At 36.1% G+C, this 6,031-nt stretch overlaps 1 non-coding gene across 1 annotated transcript; it reads left to right on the top strand.

Moving 5' to 3' along the window:
• Positions 1 to 601: 601 nt before the first annotated feature.
• Positions 602 to 674, top strand: TRNAG-UCC (transfer RNA glycine (anticodon UCC)). The gene has a single exon. It is a non-coding gene; the product is annotated as a tRNA-Gly (tRNA).
• The last annotated feature ends 5,357 nt before the right edge of the window (positions 675 to 6,031 follow it).

Below are 6,031 nucleotides of genomic sequence, written 5' to 3'. Positions count from 1 at the left end.
CAAGGTTGCCCACTCTCACCACTATTATTCAACATAGTTTTGGAAGTTTTAGCCACAGCAATCAGAGAAGAAAAGGAAATAAAAGGAATCCAAATCGATAAAGAAGAAGTAAAGTTGTCACTATTTGCAGGTGACATGATCCTCTACACTAATGGAGCGGGAGGAATCAGGCTCCCTGACTTCAGAGTATACTACAAAGCTACAGTAATCAAGACAGTAAGGTACTGGCACAAAAAACAGAAATATAGATCAATGGAACAGGAATGGAAGCCCAGAAATAAACCCACACACACATGGCCACCTTATCTTTGATAAAGGAGGCAGGAATGTACAGCGGAGTAACGACAACCTCTTCAATAAGTGGTGCTGGGTAAACTGGACAGGGTACATGTAAAAGTATGAGATTAGAATTGACCACCTAGAGGGGTGGGATAGGGAAGGTGGGAGGGAGGGAGACGCGAGGGGTAAGGGATATGGGAACATATGTGTGTGTGTGACTGATTCACTTTGTTATGAAGCAGAAACTAGCACACCATTGTAAAGCAATTATACTCCAATAAAGATGTAAAAATACAAAAAAAAAACACCATAGGATAAGGCTTCCCTGCTGGTCCAGTGGTTAAGACTCTGCACTTCCAATGCAGGGGGCACAGGTTCGATCCCTGGTCGGGGAACTAAGATCCCCCATGCTGCACGGTGCAGCCCAAAACAAACAAAACAAAACGAAACAAACAAAAACCACCATAAGATAAAATAGTTCCACTAGTTAGAGACACTAGTTAGAGGTTATCATCCCAGACCCTTTCTTAAATATTTTTTCCTTTTTCCTCTAATTTATTTCCTCTTTAATTAAGCTTCTCTTTTCACTTATATATTCTGTAACAGAAACCTGAACGAACTTTTTGGCCAAAGCAATACCTCCCTTAGCACTTTATAATTTACTCATAAAAATTCTGCTGGGTAGGAAAGGAAAAAAAAAAGGCATGGAAAGTATAAATTCTGAAATTAATTGCTAATAGTCAACATATAAATTTCATTTAGTCTTCATTAATCTATTTTGTTTTACTATAGATATAAATTAAAATGCAAAAGTATAGTCAAAATAAAAATTACTATTGAAACCATTATAAGGTAAAAATTAGGTGACAGTAATGATATTAAGCAGTCAAGCCAGAACACTTTCCTGTTCTACTATGTGCTAGGCATCATAGTCAGGACATTGTGTACATAATTCAGCCAACAAAGTAACAGAGAAATGTTTATAGCCTGAATTGGTTCATTTTAAATAATAAATAATCCTAGACTATTTGAATATTTAATAAATATTTGAAGAAATTTATATATTAAGGTGCCTTTTCTCAGCAATAGAATTATACTCTATCTGTGGTTTTACTTACCCATGACTGTTCTCAGGCATTATCAAATTTTTTATAACATTTTCCGTTAAAAATGTAGCCTAATACGTTAAACGACAACAACCAAATCCAAAAAGCCATTTTCTTACTTATTAAAAAAATTCTATGAAATCCTGTTTTAGCTATTTCAAACTGTACAAGAAGTCAAAATTAAAGTTGGTAAGTTTCCTTAGGTAAGCAAGATGACTTTTTTTCCCTTAGGCAATTTACTTAAAATTTATTCTAGATTGTTAAAATACTGACCTTTATCATTTTTTTCTACATTTATTGTGATATTTGATATACAGACTTACCAAGCACTAGAGAGTTTTAAAACACCATATAATTTAGACAAAATGTCTGAATTATTTTATCTGGAGTCTCAGTAAATTAAGATTTAATTCTTTACTGAAGACGTAATAATGCCAAGTCACAGTAATGCTTTTGAATTCAGGAATATTACAGTAAAATCAGTTATTAAGTATGTGCAGTCACTGGGTTATCAGAAACAAATCAAGCTTTTTGTAACACCTTTTATTCTAAGCATCATGCAACAGGATGAATGGCTCTGCACGCCTGAACTAGGTAGAGAAACAGCACGGGGTGGTTTTCTTTCTTTTCGAGGGAAGGGGAAGAAAGCGCACACCGTAAATGTTCTCATTCTTCATAGGTCCCCAGAGGGAAAGAGAAGCTCCCTTTATCCCCAGCCCAAATATAAAATCATCTTCTTCCAGCCAAGTGTAAAGTAAATTACAGGAGGTGCTTGCCTAGGCCAAGTTCAAATACCAACATTTAAGAGAAGCTGCAAGCCAATCTGCCCACCTTCAACAGGTTTATTCAAGGAAGAGGCAGCTTCCTGAAGCCTCAGGAAAGGAAAAGAAAAGGCATTTCTCAGCAGGTTAATAGATAGCTCTTTGATGATCAACTCCTGTGTATGCAACACCATTTCTCTATGGAGAACATGCTAATTCACCATGAGCATGTGATGGCTCACAAGGTCTTCTAAGCTGGATAACATGGATATCTAAACACCATTTTGCCACTGCTGTTGACTTACTCTGATATTTTCCATAATCAGAAGACCCTAGTTTTAATAAGCGTTCAATGGGCCAATTCTTGCTGCACATTAAAATTTGGGAGTTTCTTTAAAATATCCATATTAGAGCACTGTTCTCACAGTTCAGTTTATTTGGGCTGAGGTAGAATCTTGACATCGGTATTTTTAAAAACTCCCAGATGATTCTAATTCACACTCAGAGTTAAATAATTTTTACAATTCCCTACTACGTACAACTTTTTTTTTGCAAGGCCCTAGAAGTAAAAAATAAATTATGAGGGTCAAGAGATAAAAGAAAGTAGGGAAATTGAAGAAAATAGTGAATATATAGAATAGCTCCTGAAAAGACTGACTGGACAAGGTTGGATTAGGTATTGGATGGTTTAAATCAGGTTTTAGACCAAGCATTCTTAGTGGTAATTTTCTCCCAGTTGCAATGAGCAGTCCAAGCAAAGAATAAAAGCTAGACTGTGGAATAAGCAAGTACTGAGTAACCTGCCAAGGCCATAAGCTTAACAGAGAAGAAATATGTGTCCACATTTTTGTTCTTCTACCATAATATTGAGAGTCTTTGTAAAAAAACTTTTGAAAATGGGACTTGGTATTGGTGAGCAAGGAGAATCATAAAACAGAAGAAACGGAGGCATCATAAACTGGAGGACTTAATGAGAAAAATAAAACAGGAATAAAAGGAGGGGTGGCGTGAAATATCAGGAAGAAATCTGGGGATATTTAAACTTACGAATTAATGGGTGAGAAATACATGATAGAATTTTATCAAATAGTGATGGCTACAAGTTAGTAAATTGGAAGATCCATAATACTTCCTAGAGTTCATGAAGCCAAGAAATATAAAAACAGTGTATGGAAAAATCCATTATTTTCCAAGAAAAAAACAGAAAGATAAGTCTTTCGACCAATGCCAAAATTCTCAGTTAACATGGCAAAATGATCTGGAAGGCTATGAATATCCACATGGGGAGGTGCTGAGGATATGAAGGGCTGGTGGTGTGAATTTCAAGAGTCCTGATTGTAAACAATTTGATCAAGAAATGCATTTAAATTCACATTGCTCTCCTCTACCAGGAAGTGTACCCTTGAGTGGAAGGGAGACAGTGTAAAGAGTCTAGAGAAACAAGCAAGGGACAGGACAAATAATTTTGTCTTTTATCTTAGTGTAATGAGATGACAATCAAAGATTTTGAATGAGATAAAACTGATCCAAAAAATACCTTAAAGATATTCTGACAACTCTGTATAAATCATATTGAGATTGGCAAGAATGGAAGTGGAGAGAATTAGAAAGTTATTTCAGTCATTCAGGAGAGAGGTACAGCTTAGAATAAAATGGTGGCAATGAACAAGGAAAAAAAGTGCAGAGATGTGAAAAATGCTTTGTAGGTGGCATAGGTAAGCTTTGGAGACGGAATGGAAATGTATATAAGAGAGAGGCTGGTGTCAAGGGTTATTTTCAGACTTTTGGCTTATGCACCTGGGTACCTAGAAAAACCACTTACTGAGATGAGGAAAACTTCGGATCAGCTGTGGGCGAGTGAAGATGGAAAGTGCAGTTTTGAACATGTTACGTGAGACAGACAAGTGGAGATATCAAGTAGGTGACTGCATATATCAGCCTGAAGCTCAGAAGAAAGGTCCACCAGTACCTTTCCAGCTTAAGAGTGAATATCTTTTTGAAAGCAGACTTTGAAGAAGTTGGAACATGTTTACATTTTCTTTGGTATTTAGGCAACAAACCTACCTATTTCCACAATAGTTATCAGAAACTGAGATTTAATTATCAGGCTAATGTGCCAAGCTGCATCTTTGAAGACAATCAAACTGAACACAACTGTAGTTAATATAGTACATTAAACAGCCATGATCTTCTGGCCAACAATGAACCAATAACCAGCTTGGCACCTCTTCCAAATCCTTGTCTGCCAGATGAGAAGACATCTGTGTACTTTCTTTTGTACTTTCTCATTACTTGTGTACTTTCTTTTGAAACCTATCCCAGGATCTGGCCACTTGGACTGTCATACTGGATATTAATTGATTACAGCCTTCCAATTAACTGGATATTAATTGATTACAGCCTTCCAATTAATGATACGATTTGTCAGTTTGAAGCAAAAGTCATTCTATTCCAAAATGAATCTCATCTTCTTCCTAATTAAGGAAAACAAAGCCACTGATGTCATCAGATGTTTTTAAAAATATGCATTATTTGCCACACAGTTCTGCAAGTCCTAACATGGTCAGAACATCTAGAATAAACTCAGAGAGGGATTTTTTAGGGAAAAACAAGGACACATTTCTTTCTCCTATATAATATCCCACATAACATAAAACAAAACAAACTAAAACAAGGAGGACTAGGGACTTGTAGAAATTTACATATATTATATAGCCCTTCCTTCATCATAACACTGGTACTACACTGTATATTAATAAAGACACTTCTAATAGTTCCAGTAATGAAACATCTCAGGATAGAAATCTGAAATGCATGCATTACCAGATTCTGAGCATGAAAAAGAGGCACTTCTCAGTGTTTCTGACATTTATAGAACAGATAAAACTCTAAACACATGAAATTACTCTCTTCTGCATAAATATGCTCTCACCTGAAAAATTCTGCCCTACCCTGTGGCCCTCTTGTCTTTCCTACTCCAAGTGACAAAATCTCACTCATACTCAAGGCCAAACTTCCCTTATCTTCTGAGATAAACCATTTCCTCTCTGTTAAGTACCTGAACTACAGTATTTGTCTATTTCTCTGAGTTAGACTGAGATCCTGAGGTTCCTTAATACTTCTTGAATCAGAAAATATTTGCTGATAAGGGAAAAAATCATATTGTTCAAAGAAAAAAAAATTATTGCATGATACAGAGGAATCTCATGGAAACAAATCCCAATATATAGAGTCAGGACTCAAGAAAATTGGAGACTGGTCATCAACTACTCTCTTCTTCACCTTCTCTTCATGATATGCATGGTCTCTTGTCTTTGGCCCTTTCGTTAGGTCAGTTCTATCAGCAGACATGATTTCTCTGTATAATCATATTCATATATTCTATATTTTCCATTATGGGAAAAAGAATGTGCTTGGTTCATCTTGTTAGGCTTATTTCAGCTCTCCATTCCTAAAAAAAAGTAATCTTATTGGTCCAGCTAGGTAAGCCTGATGCAGGAAAGGTTTTTAAAAGCCAAGATCAAGTGATATTTTTGGCTACCCAATCTAAGGACTGTGATTTTACTCTTAGAAGGGAGATTTAGTAGAGAGGAATCGAGTTTCCTTTTATCTATGTGAAATGGCTGACACCAAGCCAGAGCTTCCTGGTGCCAGAGCCTGTGCTTTTTATGTATGCCATGGTGTATCCCTATGAAATACTCTTAGTTAACATCAAATATTTTCTTTTCCCTTTCTCCATGGCAAAAAAGTTATAGCTCTGCACACAGCTACACTGTTAAAGAATGAATTCCTCAGTCTTCCTTGTGGCTAGCTGTAGTTGTGATTAAATTTTGGCCAGTAGGATGTGGATAAAAGAGATATGTGCTACTTTTGAATCTTGCCCTT

The sequence above is a fragment of the Neophocaena asiaeorientalis genome, unplaced genomic scaffold (assembly GCF_003031525.2).
Source record: "Neophocaena asiaeorientalis asiaeorientalis breed wild unplaced genomic scaffold, Neophocaena_asiaeorientalis_V1.1 scaffold65, whole genome shotgun sequence".
NCBI classification, from domain to species: domain Eukaryota; kingdom Metazoa; phylum Chordata; class Mammalia; order Artiodactyla; family Phocoenidae; genus Neophocaena; species Neophocaena asiaeorientalis.
Note: the sequence above shows the minus strand (reverse complement) of the source record. Positions and strands in the feature narration are given on the sequence as shown.